We start from the raw sequence: 17696 nt of genomic DNA, 5'->3' as shown, positions 1-17696 counted from the left end.
CACCTTCGAAGATGGTGAGAGCTAGCGGGGTATGAGAGTAGATTGAGAGGAAGAAGGAGTAGTCTTACGAGAAAGAAGTATATCTCCTCACTTAATCACTCATAATAGCTTACAATAGCTTAGTAATTAGCATGATAGAGGAGATGAGCATGCATTGAAGCTTGGCTCTTGGTTGGATTTGCATCACAAAGCCAAGAGTTGTTGGTATAGGCCTCCCTTCTCACAAGCTTGGAGTAGGTGATGAGCTTTCCATTAAAGCTTGAGAAGGAGAGAATAAGTCTTCTTGATTCACACATGAGATTGTGTGAGTGTGTGTTTGATAATGCCTTGTCAAAATCAGCCCCCTCTCTCTCTTGGTCGACCCCTCTTGAAATTTACTCATGCTAGCATGTCATTGGACTTTGCAAAGCTTAGCCAATCATAATTGAGAAGCATAAGTGATAGCCTTGTGACATGTGTCCCCCTTTCCCCTTTTGTGAGAGCTTTAGGTAATAAAATAAATCAATTAATCTCTCATTGGACCCCTTTTTTTTTTGCCAATAAGAATCACGCAAGCCATTGGGCTATTGAATGCTCATTGGACCCCTTGGGAGACTGGCCAATAGTCTTCTAGAGAGCTTAATTCTTATTAATTCTTTTATCAAATGTTTTTAAATGAATTAAACTAGATTTACTCTAGCCTAACTCTCATTGGTTCACCGCTATGGCCATCCAATAGGATTTGAGTGCACCTTGTGGGCAATTGGCCTAGGGAGCTGACAGGTGTCCCTTATTCCCTTGTGTAAAGGGAGCTTGTGTGTGTGTGTGTGTGTGTGTGTGTGTGTGTGTGTTTCTCTCATCCCCTAGTTACAGGGCTCACCCCTCCTATGTAAGAGTCTTGAAGACTTTCTGGCACACTCACAAAGCATCCAATTTTTCTAAGCTTGACCATAGGACATAACCTTTGAATTTTGGAACCGTAGCATTTTGGAAGTCTTAATGGGCAGAACCTTTGGGTCTTTAAAGACCATTGTTGCACATTGCTCTTTTGCAGATGGCCCCCCCTTTGGATCCCTATTTTCCCTCCTTTGGATCTCTACTGTGGCCGGTCTGCCAGCTTAACCAATATTCTAACTTTTTCTCCCCTGCTACTTCCTCGTATTGAATGATCAGTTTAACATGAGAAAATCATTTAGGAGAATGGGATATTAGTTATTATGACATCACCTCTCTCTTGAAATCATAGTCGTCCTTGACTATGGGGTAGAGAAGATAAAGCCTATTCATTAGTCCTTTTTCTAGTGGGTAGAGGATCCCTATCTTAACCTATGACATCACCGAAAAATCAAACAATATTGGCACAGTAATTGCATTCTCATATACAAAAAAGCATATGCAGTTATGGTAGACAAATTGATTGGTAGTAGAATTTTAAACCATTTATCAGCAAACAATAAACATTAATTTGTAATATAATCAAACGTATAAACAGTTATGAAGGTCAAAAACTAAACAAGTCTAGGGTCACTAATTTAACAATCGAAAGGCACTAGAGTTCAACTATTAATACCATGGGCAAGCTTCTCAATTTTCTCCAGTCAATTAAGTTGTTTAATCGCGAGAGCCAAGTATTTCATGTCCGAGGGCTGACTAGAGGCTATACCTAGAATACCTTGTAGTTAAGCTACGATAAAAGGAATTGCTCATGAATCATCGACTTATTTCCTTTTCTTTGACCCCCAAAGTCTTTTCACATTGTTTCAATTTTGATGTGTGTGCTTATTTTGTATTCCTTTGGTTTTTTGCCTTTCAAGGAAAAGCGCCCACACTGGGAACCTCTAGGGCTCTAGTACCGTAGGCGATACATGTGAGTGAAGTATCAAATCAAGCCGAGATTTCTCTTCCAGCTTAAGATTTTACATTATGGCACTTTGATTCTTTCTTTTGTACGTTTTCAACATTTTAATTTTGTAACTTTGGGGGGTCATATAACACTGTTATCCTCCCCAGGTTCATCACATTAGTAAACCCCCTTTATAATACTTAAGCTAAAGGTCAATAGGGACTAAGCTCACTAGAAAGCCCTAGTAGATTTCACACAATGCTGCCTAAATCGGATTAAGAACCTAAGTAACCATTGATTATTAGGAAGATATTCCCCATGGTATTAAGAGAAGATCTCTAACGCTTAACTTGGTCAAACTAGCTTAGTCGAACTGCTTGATTTTTAAACCTCGACAAGTGCTTATGACAAAAAATACATTGAATTTAATGTTTGATACTAAGCAAATGCGTTGAATATTATGCTACCAATTACAATTAAAGCAGACGAACATGGATGCAAAAAAGATAAGGGGCAATGCTAATGGATAAGAAACACCTGTTTGTGTTGATGATCGCGCTTGATTTGAAGAGTGAACGAGAGAAAGATCCCATGAAGGTCCAAATCCTTACAATAGCAACACGTTCCTGTACACACGAGGAAACACAAAGAATACCTCTAGGAGGCACATCAGTGGGAAAAAAGAACTTTGCTAATCACTAAACTCTAAAACAGAAACACTCCTATTGTACTAATCTTACCTATCCTCCATCACTCGAGTGATGAGGATCAAAGGTGTTTGATGACATAGGTTTCTGTTTCAGTGTACCGGATGTAAATGTGTAGGTCTGGTCAATGTTTTGACTTTTATTGTGCATACTCATTTGCTAATTGCTCTTGCTCTTTATTATTTTTGTTTTTTGTGAGTATAAGGCTTTATATATACATTCCCTAATATTGGGAGATTGAGAGGTTAGGGGGGAGGTTAAGAGGGAAATAATTCAATAGGCTGACATGAATGAAGACTTATCCCCTTCCTTGGGGTAGGTCATACTGTTTGAAATGTGCTCCTCACCCTTTGAAACCAATTGTTCCAATTGGTAATAGGTGAGGATTTTTGCCAGTAGTTTTCTATTACCTTAGGTGCCTCATCGAGTTGCAAGGGTGGTAAGGTACTCACTCAGGATCGAACTTGAAGTGGTTCATCAGGTGATTCTTGAACACTTGGAGGTGTGGATTCCTTTGTAGCTTTATGGAGCTCCACTATTGTAGGTGGAGGTTGTGGAGAAGCTTTTACCTCTATGGATGCATTACATGAGGAGCTAGAAGCTTCATGGGATTCCCCTGTTCTTGAGCTAGGTGGGACAAATTGTTCTTTCTTCGGTACCCAAACTAGATCTAGAGCGGGTGTGTAGCATTCTATGATTTTTTTCTTTCCACGATCGTCAATTTGTTTTGGAGCTACAGGATTGGGCGCGCATGGGTCAGGTGACAGGTAAGAACACAATCTACGTTTTGGCACCCAGATTTGATCATTTCCTTGATAGTAGCCTTGGGCTTCCAATAGGCGTTTAGGAATCGACCGCCACGTTTCCTTACATTTCTTAGAGCGAGTGGGACGTTTCTTACAAGGCTTCTGGTTTTTAGCACTAGCATATTTAAGGTTACGTGTGATGGCATTTCATCCCCTCAGGTGTTACCCAGGTGGTCCCCTGTTTCCATAGGTGTCTATGGTTGCTCCTAGGTGCACCCAATCCACATTGTCCGACTCAGTCATCCCAGGTAGTACTTCCATATAAGGAGAATCTTCCCCAACATCAAAGTCCGCTTTACACGTGTAACAATATTGCAATGGGGCCGAGTGAACTGTGGTGTCAAATCTATGGTCAATTATAAACGTGTTTCCTAGAGGATGTGCTCGACCAGTTACAAGATCCACTCGAATGACAGAATCTTGGAACTACAGGTAGACATGGTTTTTAGACCAGTCATGCACCATTTTTGCTTCCCTCATGCAAGGACGTCCTAAGATCATCTCCGATGCCATAGTGTGCTTGGAGAAATCCATAACAATGAAGGTAATTCTTATTTTATGTCCAAAGACCTTGATCTTGAGATCTTCTAACATCCCAATAGGTTTAACAATAGACCCATTGGCCATCTTCACTACTATGGTTGTGGTCGCAAGGTGAGGTCTTCCCATAGTTTCCTAGAAATTTTTAATCACAATGCTAACCCCAGCGCCATCAAGGATTCCCTTTACAGTTAACCCCTTAATAGTGATTGGTATGGTTGCATTGGATTCATCACCCTCAAAGTATTGTCCCAACTTGTTAACATGTATTTCTATAACAAGGTTCTCATCTAGGTTGGGTTGTGGATCTAAGAGTTCTTCCTCTATTGGCATCTCCCTAGCTCCATCCATCTGTGCAAATTGTGGTAGCCCAAACTTCAGTTCTCCATTGAGCAAAGCTCAAAGAGCTGAGACTAGCTCAGGGTCTTTATATAGTTTGGACATGATGGTGGTTCTAACTTCTGAAGACGTGAAATCCATCAATTTGGCAATGTTTAACGACACCTTTTGGGCTTGAGTCCCTTGACATGGGAAAGATGGGATGTCCATTTCTTCTATAGGATTAGGTAGTCCCTCTGTAAATATTCTTTCCATCAAGAAGTGAGAGTATGCCCACTTTCCCATGACTTTAAGTCCCTTTCTTCTTGGATGACACTAGGTATGGCTAAGGGTCTATGGACTTGGTGAGGTTGTTGTTGCGTAGCAAACACAGTGTCTGTAATCTAGATCTGCCTAGGTGCTGGTTCTAGATCCCTTTGCGTATCTTCTACCAAACTCCTCAATTGCTTGACTCGCTCGATCTCCTATGTAGGGTTTGGATAACTCCCTATCTTCTTCTTGGATCCTGGCCATTGTGGCTCATGAAGATCTTCCTTGTTGGTTTCTATCTTAGTGGTCATTTTGGTGTCCATGGTTTCACCTAAATCAGAATCCTCTTCAGCATCGTTCATATATACGGGTTCGTCACTAGTCCCTATGTTGGTCTTTGAACTGGGGTCTCTAACTTCGCTGCTTTTTGCGATCTCTTCCTTCGTGTTTTCTTCTTTTTCTGAGATTGGGCAATTGATGTCGTGTCTCTTTCCTCAAGAATATAATTTTGTTTTTGGAGCATCGATCGTGTGAGTACGTTTATCGGTACCATAGGTGTACTTTGTGATGGCTCCTCGGTAACCTCGATCAAGTTTAATGGCGTGATCTTCGGTGCATTTGGATTATTTGGACATTGGGCAATCAAATGATCTATGCCACATCGATTACACCATTGTTGCTCCCTTCTTGGATACATATGATTGTTCTGCGGAGCACGATTGTCTCTAAGACTCTCTTGAATAGCCTTGGTGAGATCTGCTAAAGTCATCTCAGATATCTTTGGCTCCTTAGCAATAGGCTTTAGGGTCATTGGTTGATGCCCCAATGCTTGGGAGCTAATAGATCTAGGCTCAACAAACACTCTTTCTCCTTGATTCATTAATTTATCCTCCAATTGGATCGCATTGGTGGTGACTGCTTCCCAAGTGGTGGTACCTCTAATGACTAGGCCATTGTAGATATCGTCATGTCATAATCCCCTAATGAATCTATCAAGCAATTGATTATTATTGAAGTGCTCATTTGGATTACAACGAGAATTCAAATGCTTCAAGCGACTAATAAAGTCTCTCACCGACTCTCCTTCCTCTCGTTGGGCTTTCTGGAGCTGAGAGACTACATCCCAAAGCACTCCCTCTCGTATGTATTCTTTTAAGAACAGTCTCCTAAGAGTAGGGTAAATTGTTTTTTCTTTCACCCCTAGGGTTCTATACCAATCCCCAGCCTTTCCACTTAAGGTTAGGCTTAAAGCATTACTCTTATGCAGGTTATTGTGTTCTCCTAGAGAATCGCATATTTGTTCAAACACTTCGATATGCTTTCTCACATCCCCGTCTCCACTAAATTTTTGTGTGAGCTTGGCTATTTGTACTGTCTTACTTCTAGCCTCTCTATCAGGCGTGTTACGCATATTCTCAGCAATAGATCGACCGATAGCTTGAGCAAATGTTGCCAAGTCACCTAAGTGAGCAGGCACCGTGGGTGAAGGCGCTCCAGAGACTACATATGGATTAGGTATTGGCATTGGTCTTGGCGCATAGGAAGCCCTTGGATTCCATGTTTGGTACAATGTTGTGCCATGTGGCAACCAAAGTTCATATGTGTGGCCCTAGGCATAACAGTCGTCGGATGTGACATGCTAATGCTAGCCGGTATGGTCCCATGCAAATAAGAGCTTGGTTGTTGTGGTTTTGGAGCATAGGTTGTTGAAACAATGGGAGGGGTAGGGACTACATGAGTACGAGGACCCATGGGTGTATACGATTGGTACACAGTTGTAGGTACTGTTGTTGCAAGCATTGAGCTACCATGTAGAGGTGCTTTACTAACAACTGAGGTCCATGGTTTGTTTCTTGGCATGCCCATCATTGGAGTAGGCATGGTAGCCGTGGTGTCATCAAGGGAAAGATGAGCTACACTTGGAAAAGTAAAGCTATCACTAGTGGGCTCAGATTGCACTGAGACCCTTGGAAAAACAACATATGGGGGATCCATCGGACTTACAGAGGGAGTCTCCATGTGCGATAAGGTTGGTTGTTCCTGTATCCAAGAATTTCATGAGACTCGTTGAAGGAATGTTGATCCCCTTGTTCTGTCTCTCTAGATCAATGACTCTATGGATGACCTCACAAACTCTTTGTTGTTGATCCTCCATAGCACCCGTTGTGGATTGTAGGACATCTAACCAACCCACATGATAGGTGTGACATGTGTATAGGTCGGTTAGAGTTTCCGTTTGTAGTTCATACTCCCAGTTCTCATTTAGGAATGCTCCATCTAGGATTGAGGTGCTAGGGGTGTCCTTTAACCTAGATGCAATGTAGCTCTCTATGGGTTGACCCTTAGTGGTCGCTAATTCAGGAGCACTCGATTGCTCTCCTAGCAAAGATAGTGACATAGGGGCTTTCTCTTTTAACTCTCTTCGTTGCTCCGCCTTGCATAAGCTCTCAATTTCCTTTTCTGTAGCCACGATGATATATCGCTCAACCTCTTGCACTTCGGCAAGGCTTCTACCATGAGGTAATATAACCTCGGGGGGAAATAACTCTGAAGAGTCAGGGGGTGCAGTGAATGGAGTATTCGCGTGCACACTCTCTAAGAGCATAGGATCTATGTTGGTCATGAATGGCGAATTTACTTCCCCACCCCCCTCATTTACATCATTAGCTCCATGTTCGGAGCGAGTGGCTCTACTAAAGGTTTTCTTCCAAGCAGCTAAGCAGGGTCGTCCCGGACCGTGGACCCATGGCATGCATGTCTTGGCTTGAGCTATCGGGATTAGGCATTGGGAAACCCTCCATGATGTCCTAGTCAGAGGAAGAGTCACTAGCCGCTATGTTTGGGTCTTGGTTTGTACTACCTTGGGTCCCCGTCGAGGGTCTGGAACCTAAGGTAGGTGGATATTGAGAACTCACGTAAGTCGAAATGCTCTCTAGTTGCTCCATCTCTAGCACATGACCAGAGCATAGATGAATGTGTCTTTGGCACCCTACAAGCATCGACGAATAACCTCGAAGGTTAACCGTGTACTTTTTTAGGCATCTGTTTTCACTCGTTTTTTGATGTTTTTTGATGATCGATTTTTTGATTAAAGTGTGTGATAGCTTGAAACGAGCGTATCACTCAAAGGGCCATGGTGTGCTTTACAGTACAACGTTCGATCACCTGAAGCTCCGTTGGTCCTCAAAAAGGTTGATTTTTAGCTACGTGTGAGGCTAAAATACGTAATTTTAAAGGGCGACTGAAGCCTGAGCTTGAGCGTGAGCTTGAGTCCGGAGGATATTCCCGATCCCGATCCTACCTTTTTTTTTTTTTGGGGGATAAGGTCGTCGCAGCCGCGCTGTGCGCGCGAGCACACACACACCTAACCTACCTACTTACAACTAATACAACTATTGTTACACACTAGCACACTACTACAGTAACTCATTAGCTCTAACATATCTACTTACTACTTACTGTACTTTACACATAACTAGTATTATGGATCTACTACCTTAATCCTAACACGTTATCACAAAAAAACACAGTACCTTTCAATTCCTTATTAACAAAACAATACATAGCAGCAAAACAAACTCCTTCTCAACACACATACCTTTCTTCTCTACCTTTCCTACAATTGAAATTGCACAACAAAGAAGCACAGAGTGCCATTCAAGCTTAGTGTATGGCATTTCCTTGGCAATGGCGCCAAAAATGCGTGGGTCTGTTGCACGTGTCAATGCAAGGGACTTGCCGATACACTGTGTGCGAGCCACAAATGGCTCCAAGCACACAACTAGACTAATCTAGCAAGCTCAAGAGAGCAAGGGTGTTTCACTCACCGCCCTAGGCTCGCTTTCGTGGAGGATTCCTCGCCGCAAAGAAGGAGCCGCCGCTATGCCGCGCTCAACCGCTTCACCGCACCGTGCCATTGTTGCAATGCTCTCTCTCTCTCTCTCTCTCTCTCTCTCTCTCTCTCTCTCTCTCTCTCACGCATACAAACACACACAAGGAGATGAAGAAGAAGAAGATGGAGATGGAGCAAGAGCACTCTTCAATTGCACAAATGAAAGAATGAATGATTTTTAGGTTTATGTGACTTTTATATGAGCTCGCCCCTTTCACACTTGGGCGCCCATATTTAGCCAACTAACCCGTTGAATGTTCTAGTTAGAGTGTACCTCTCATCGGTGATCACTCTTACCCTTTTCCTATTGGACCGACAAACCCTGTACCTGACTCTACCAAACAAATAATACGGCGTCCGTCGTACGTGATAGGAATGTACGTGAGGGTTAACACGTGGGCTTAAGATTTCTCTTAGCCCCTGCTTGGAAATTGATTCAAGAAGCACCATAGTATGGTGTATGACCTCCCATATGGTGCGTGGCCTTTGGGAGTTGACATACTCTGCCATTTCTTCAGTTAAGCCCGCACAAAATTGTTGTTTTTGTTCTCCAAAATCCATCTTTTTGAAGACAGTGATTAAGATGTAAGTCCCAAAACTTGTCTACATATTTATGATGGATTTGTAGGGAGAGAGCTTCAAGCTTCGCCATTCGGTAAGTACTTTGTCTTTGGCATCAGTGGCCCAAAATTGCTTCATAATGGAAGCTCTTAACGCTTTCCATGTTTGTGGGGCTTCACCGTTTGCCTGTAGACTAGACCACCATTGTCTGGCGGACTTTTGAAAATGCATAGCTACATGGCGTAGCTTAGAGGACTCCGTGAAGCCCTCATCTCTAAATGCCGCATCAAATTGTTGAATGAAAGCCAAGACTTTGTTAGTAGCACCAAAAGTGCCATCGTAGGTAAGGAAAGAGTTGCTCTTTCCTCCCTCTTTGCACTTCTTGAGCTTGGACAATCTCTTCCATGCGGCATAGGATTTTCTATGGCCTCTTCTTTTTGATGGTTCAAAAGTTGCACCATTGCTTTCTTCAGAAGATGAAGAATTTGAGGAAGATGGAGAAGAGGGTGACCTCTTTCTCACCTTTTTCTTTCCTTGCTCCTCTTTGTTTGCGCCATCACTTTCTTCATAAGAGGAAGATGATGAAGAAGATGGAGAAGAGGGTGACCTCTTTCTTGCCTTTTTCTTCTCTTGCTTTTTATCATCCCTCTTTGAATTATGGTGTGGGGAACTGTGCGATGGTCTTCTCCGTTTAGGAGGTGATGGAGAGTGTTTTGCCCACCGTCTTCGTGGAGCCATCTCCACCGAGGTGGCAAGAGACTCACTTCTTTCTCGTTCTTTTGGTGGGGGCTCTTGAGTTCTCCTTTGGAAAGCAGATGCGTCATCAAGAAGCAAAGTTTTGAGCCCTTCGTATGGATCCTCTTCTTCTTCCCGAATTGGAGAGAGGCCTCTTTTGGAAGTCTCACAAGGAGGCTTCCTAGGTACTCTCTCGTCATGGTGGGGAGTTTGGAGAATCCCATGAGCATGTAGCTGTTGTTGCACAGGGATGGATTTCCCATGGCCTGTTGAAGCCTAGAAACAAGGTAGTTAACAAGCATAGGGGCATCATTAGTAGCCTGCTCATTAGCAAAATGAAAGCTATCAACATTAATTTCACTCTCTTTACTATTGTCAGCCATTCTAACAATTTTTAGTTGTAATATTTTTAGGTGTACTTTGGCACTTCAAGCCCTAGTTGCTACTCCTCTTTACCCCTTTAGAAAATCACTCAAGCTATTGTACCCGTGGCTCAAATGTCATTAATTGCAAGGAATAGAAGAGGGGCTCTTTCAACACCAAAACAACACCGGCTCCTGTCAAGCTTCTAATAGCTCAATAGTGGTTAAACCGTAGGCAAGCCTCGTAGGTCTCCACTATTAAGACCATAGCTCTCGACGGTGATGCCTCGTTATCTGCACGAATGTAGACGCACTGCAAGGCTGAAAAATCCCTATTCTACTTACTCAATTGCAATTAATAATACCAACCATTTATAGCTAGCTTGAGCACCTCCCTTCTTGAGCAAGAAAAGAGAAACCTTGTGCTTGGATACCAATGTAACATTTAATGGCCTAGTAACTTGTGTGTAGTGGAAAATAGCATAGACATAGACCCAAGCTTTGGCAGAGAGAGAAACAAAAGCATACACCTAGTTAGATAGGCATGAACAATACTTCAAAAGAGAGAGAAATTAAGCTATTGACAACAGTTGAGGACCGGATTTTCATGGAGCCAGCCCCCCCTCCGAAAGGCTTTGTATTATAGGTTTCCCCCATCAAGGGAGACATTTTACAATACAATCCTTTGTGTTCCTTCAATAACTAGCTAGTGCAATGAAGGTGGAAACTTCAAGCACTAAGCAAACACTTATAAAACACAACATCAATTCCCTCACGATCTCACACCTTCAAAGATGGTGAGAGCTAACAGGTATGAGAGTAGATTGAGAGGAAGAAGGAGTAGTCTTACGAGTAAGAAGTATATCTCCTCACTTAATTGCTCATAATAGCTTAGCATAGCTTAGTAATTAGCATGGTAGAGGAGATGAGCATGCATTGAATCTTGGCTCTTGGTTGGATTTGCATCACAAAGTCAAGAGTTGTTGGTGTAGGCCTCCCTTCTCACAAGCTTGGAGTAGGTGATGAGCTTTCCATTAAAGCTTGAGAGAGAGAGAGAGAGAGAGAGAGAGAGAGAGAGAGTCTTCTTGCTTCACACATGAGATTGTGTGAGTGTATGTGTGTGTGATAATGCCTTGCCAAAATCAGGCCCCTCTCTCTCTTGGTCGACCCCTCTTGAAATTTACTCATGTTGGCACCTCATTTTGACCCTACAAAGCTTAGCCAATCATAATTGAGAAGCATAAGTGATAGCCTTGTGACATGTGTCCCCCTTTCCCCTTTTGTGAGAGCTTTAGGTAATTAAATAAGTCAATTAATCTCTCATTGGACCCCTTTGTCTTCTGGCCAATAGGAATCAAGCAAGCCATTGGGCTTCTAAATGCTCATTGGACTCCTTGGGAGACTGGCCAATAGTCTTCTAGAGAGCTTAATTCTTATTGGTTCTTTTATCAAGGGTTTTTTAATTAATTAAACTAGATTTACTCTAGCCTAATTCTCATTGGTCCACCTCTATGGCCATCCAATAGGATTTGAGTGCACCTTGTGGGCAATTGGCCTAGGGAGATGACATGTGTCCCTTATTCCCTTTGTGTAAAGGAAGCCTATGAGTGTGTGTGTGTGTGTGTGTGTGTGTGTGTGTGTGTGTGTGTGTGTGTGTGTGTGTGTGTGTTTCTCTCTCATCCCCTACTTACAGGGCTCGCCCCCTCCTACGTAGGAGTCTTGAAGACTTTTTGGCACACTCACAAAGCATCCAATTTTTCTAAGCTTGACCATAGGACACAACCTTTGAATTTTGGAACCTTAGCCTTTTGAAAGTCTTAATGGGCTGAACCTTAGGGTCTTTAAAGCCCATTGTTGCACATTGCTCTTTTGCAGATGGCCCCTCCTTTGGATCCCTAGTGTGGCCGATCTTCCAGCTTAACCATTATTCTAACTTTTTCTCCCTTGCTACTTCCCCATACTAAATGATCAGTTTTACATGAGAAAATCATTTAGGAGAATTAGATATTAGTTATTATGACAAAGAAGCAAGTTTGGATGTGACCAAAAGCTGAGCACTCTAGTAGTGTGTGGTACTCAAACTCTTGAACTTGCAGTGTGCATAGTCGATTTGACTCTTCTTCATTTTGCGAATGCACTGTCTCGCATTGAAGGAAATGGGAGCTAAGCCAAATGACTGCGATAGTGCGTATCGCCGACAAGGGGATAGGCTCAAGCATGTAAGTGTGAGTAGGGTTTCCTCTTTCAGTAAAGAACATGGTTTTGTAGTTGGGGGCAATATGGGTGGTGTAATGTATCAAGTTTGACCCACCGGATTTCTCCCATGCCGTAATACATTGGCGTTGTAGAAAAGCTTCATTCACTTGGGAGTCGATTGAAGCATCATGTAGCAAGTGTAATGCATCCCATCTCCCAAACCACTTATTTATGTCTTGCATCCATCCCGTGCTCAAGATCTTGCTTTTATGCGTCTTTTGAACTTATTTGCTTGCTTCCCGTGCAATTGTAGGAAGTCAATGTGAGGGGTTTTGACGCATCTTTATCATGCACTCCACAACCATTTCCATGCCCATAACCTCAATTGGAAGAGATCCCGACTCAAGAAGTAGGAGCGTATATGGTGTTGTCTTGGAGAAAGTTTGTAAGAAAACTTCTTGTAGACATTCTCAAACTCTTTCCAAATAGATTGAGATGCTCCCGCCCCACACTTCAACTCCATAAAGAAGAACCGGTGTCACCAATGCATCAAAAAGATACTTCTTGAGAACCCAACACTTGATGTTTCCTGCATTACACATGTTCTCAAATGCACAATATGCTCTCTTTCCCGCTTCCAAACGATGCATCGCACATTCATACCACTTGTGATTGGACGGAACCTTAAGGCCAAGGTACTTAAAGCTCTCAACAACTTCAAGTGTCTCATTGTTGTACACAATGCATGGCTTCTCCTTATGGTTGGTTTTCACAAGCATAACCTTTGTTTTGGATTCATTCACAATCAGCCCACTATGCCTGCAAAAGTTCTCAAGGACAGCCATAAGCTTTTGTGCATCTTCTAAAGTGTATGCTAGAAGCGCTACATCATCCGCATACAACAAAAGCATGACTACCGCATTGCAAATAGTGACCTCTTCAATGCCTTTTTCTTTCATAAATTCAAGTACCATTTGTTCCAATTGATCGATGCTGAGACCAAAGACATTTGGTGACAACGGGCATCCTTGTTTAACCCCAATAGTGCTTACAATTTTCTTTGAAATTTCTCTTCCCATGCGCAATTGACAAATCACCTTCTCATAGGTTTCGAGAAATTGCAAGCATAAACTCACTTGGCACTTGGAGTTCTTCCATCCTTCTCCACAAATTGTTACGTGGAATCATATCAAAGGCTTTCTTAAAGTCCACAAAACAATAATACAATCGCTTGCCTTTCAACCGACTTTCCTCCATGAGAACACGAAGAGTGACAAGATGACCAATGGTGCTATGGCATCGACAAAAACTCGCTTGTCCTTTTGCACGCTTGTCATTCTCTTCAACCCAATCACTCAATTTCATCTCTGTTATGCACCCAAAAAACTTTGCCATAAGAGACTTAATCATTATAGTTTGGTAGTTGTTTACATTCTTTACATCCCCTCTTTTATGCAAAGGCTTAACCCAATTAGTACTCCTATCATAAGGCATACTATGTTGAAGTGCAAGGTTGAACATATCACACATCCACTCATGGGTAAAATCTCCCGTCCATTTGATCATTTCAATCTTGATACCTTGAAGATCCCTCGCTTTGCGAGTGGCCAAATTTTCAACCCCACCGCATACATCCTCAATAGTAAAAAAAGACGGCATACATGGGAGTGAACCATAAAATGGCATTTTTTCAGTCTTTTCTTGCTCATATAATTGCCTACAATGTGTGTACATATCCACTAGAGTCAAGTTACCAAAATTCTCAACCCGCTTGCCCCTCGGAGAGAGAGAGAGAGAGAGAGAGAGAGAGAGAGAGAGAGAGAGAGAGAGAGAGAGAGAGAGAGAGAGAGAGAGAATGTTGACTACCAAAGCTTAAAGAGGAGGCTGCAACGAGACCTCCAATAAGCAAAACCTTTGTGCACTAAGACACAACACTTTCCACACTAGACAAAAGGTTTAACAATGTATATACCTTGTCTATCAAATGAAGACAGCTCGCTGCACCTAATGAAAGAGATCTCAAGGTGTTGAAAAAGTAGAGAGAGAGAGAGAGAGAAGAAGAAGAAGAGGATTTTAACATCATTGGAAACTATCCCAAGAGACCTCAAAGATATATCCGACGAGAGTTGAACTCAAGTCCTATTATTCAAGAGGGAAATGGCATAACCAATCTACCACACTTGGTGATAGAAAGGTTATACCATTTTTCTCTTTTTATTAACACACACACACACACACACGAGAAGAAGAGGATTTTAACATCGTAGGAAACTATCCCAAGAGACCTCAAAGATCTATCCGACAAAAGTTGAACTCAAGACCTGTTATTCAAGAGGGAAACGGCATAACTAATCTACCACACTTGGGTGATAGAAAGGTTATACCGTTTTCCTCGATCTTTTTGTTAACACACACACTCACACACACACCCACCCACACACACACACACATATCTACATGGGCAAAAGCTAGTGCCCCGTTCTCTCATACAATCTGACTTACCTCATTCTTTCTTACAACCTCATGCTCGCATGCATATCCACATGAGAGCTTTTTTCTCCTATTCTAGATCATGCAATCCCTAGAGATGAGCGTACACTTGTACACACACACATATCTCCATGAGTAAAATTCATTTAATACTAGGCATATAAAAACACATTATATGCTTCAAATCTATCTAGATTATATCTATGGCTAGTGACAACTCACTTTTTGACGAGGCATGGATGCTCTTAATGGATCTACACATGCACATGTGGGCACTCCATAAATAACTATCTATTTTTTACATTGAGAATGTTTTAGGTGGATCATGACCTTCCATTATATACCCACAAACCCAATAGCATGGCGCATGCACACACACACACACCTTATCGTTTGTTCTAAACACAAACACACACACACCTTATCGTATGTTCTAAACGGGTCGAGGTGTTCCTCCTTGTTCGTGCTAACCACCCCTGCTTACTTTGATCGACACATATGCTTACACAGAGAGTCTTTGGCCGTATACGAGATAAATGTAGCTGCCCTAGTCTTACCCGCCTTGCAACATCCCTTTTCAAACCTTCTACACACACACACACACACAGAGTTTATCCGAATCTGTGAAAATGCACATACGCTCATGAATTTCTCTACCTAGCACACATATACTCCCATTAATGAACTTCAATTTCCCTCTAATAGATTCATGCATAATATTTGCAATACAGTAATCCTCTCTCTTTAAAGGCTCCTACCCTACCCTCAAGGATCTGCAACACTTGAAGCTAGCCTTGAAGGAACGGCGCACTAGCACATTGGATGAGCGACTTGGGTAAGCACACACAGGTCATCACTCACAGATTTAGACAGAATAGGCTTCAAAACTTGAATGACGGATACTTCTAGCTACCAACACTTATTCAACCTGTGAGATGGAGATAAATACACGTAGGTGCATTTGCACCTACTCAGTATAGAAATTCTTGCTTTTATGGTTCAGATGAACTCCTCAACTTAAATCTTTTTTTTAATGACTTTTTTCGGACTTGACCCTAGTTACGGACTTGACCCTAGTTACTTTGACCCTAGTTACGGACATTTGATTCATGGTTTTTATTATAACATAGATGATTTGTTTATCCTGAGTCTGGTGTGATATAAGACTCCGAATAAATACTAAGCAATACAGTCATTTTAGTATGACTAAATAAGAGACTTATTGTTTCGTAATGCTACCTTTTTACTTTCCATTTGCTGGGCAATCGGTTATCCATACTTAATTGGGATGTGTGAACACTCATATTTTTCTTTGACATAGAAGTTTACATTCTTGAATACGCTTAATTGGTTTCGTTAAAGCAATTTTCATACTTAACAGTTTGTCGTACTACTCTCATGAGGATTGACATTTTGCAAATTGTTTATTTGGGTTTAGACTGCTGCTCAACTGCAAACTTATGAACCAGCCAATACCACAGCTCAAAGGGTGTTGATATCATACCACCACTTGGGATATTTCTATTCCGTGTAATAGAAATGGCCTATTAACTTTGAGAGTAGCCGAAATTAGAGAGGTACTTTTTAGGAAATTACTTTGTGAGCATAGCGGGTGAACTTAATTGATGGCAGCAACATAAACACAGCATTTAGTTAACTTGGCATGAGCAATACTTTTGCAAGAGATAGAGTCAAGAGAACATGACAACAATTGAGGACCGGATTTATGTGGAGCCGGTCCCCCTCCAATAGGCATTTGTATTATAGTTTCTCCCATCAAGAGAGATTTGTGACAATACAATCTTTGTGTTCCTTGTGACCTAGATGATGCAATGAAGATGGAAAGCTTCATGCATCATGAGCATAACATAAACTTTGTGGAAAGCATTGACTATCCCAAGCCTCAGTCCCAAGACCTCAAACACCTTCGAAGGTGGAGAGAGCTAGCAGGGAATGAGGGTAGGGAAGAGGAAGAAGAAACATTTCATGGGAGAAAGAATTAGTTCCTCACTTATCATCACTCTTCTTGCTGGCATACATAATAGCATAGTAATGAAGATGGAGAAGATGGCAAGCTTAAGCATTGAAGCATGGCTCTTGGTTGGATTTGCATTTAGTAGCCAAGAGTGTTGGTGTAGGCTCTCAACCTCTCTACTTGCCTGGATAAGGAGAGGGAGCTCTTGCACGTTGCACACTACACAATGAGAGTGTGTGTATGTGTGTGGGGGAGTATACCCCTCCAGCATGACCCCTACTTGCTTAGTCGACCCCCCTTGTAGCTCATGCTTGAAGCTCATTGGACCCCTCAAGCCTAGCTAATCACAAGCAAGCATACTAGTCTTGGGGAAAGTGTCCCCCTTTCCCCTTTGAGAGAGAGGACTTGATAAACTCAAAAACAATTAATTAAATCTACTAATTTATCATTGGACCCCTTGGGTGGTCAACCAATAGGCTTTAGACACACCATGAGGGCAACATGAGGAGGAACCTGACAAGTGTCCCTTTTGCTTTCTTTGTACAAAGCTTGCCTTATGTGATTGTGTGTGTGTGTTCTCTCTCATCCCCCCTCTTGTAGGGCTCGCCCCCTCCTTGTAGGGATTGATGATTGACTTTTTCACACCTTACCTCAAGCACCTGTGTCAACAAGCATGGCAAAGTACCTCAAGTTTGGGTGATGTTCCCACAAGCACCTCAAGCTCCCTAGTCGGCAAGCACGTCAAGCACCTCAAGCATCTTAGTGAACAAGCACCTCAAGCACCTTAAGCTTGGGCCGGGTTCCCACCTCAAGCTCAACCCTAGCTTACCTAAGGTCAAAGGACTTTTTAACACTAACCTTTGGAGGTCTTTAATGAAGCTAACCCTAAGGTCTTTAAGCTCCATTGGTTAGCCTTGCTCTTTGATAGACCATCTCTCATTTGGGCCTCTTTACCATTGGCTTCGTGTTGAGATAGATCTATAAGCACATGTCTATATTCTAGCCCTTGTTCTCGTTTATTC

This window comes from Adiantum capillus-veneris, chromosome 12 (assembly GCF_014529385.1).
Source record: "Adiantum capillus-veneris isolate H3 chromosome 12, ASM1452938v2, whole genome shotgun sequence".
NCBI lineage: Eukaryota > Viridiplantae > Streptophyta > Polypodiopsida > Polypodiales > Pteridaceae > Adiantum > Adiantum capillus-veneris.
This window is presented reverse-complemented; position numbering follows the sequence as displayed.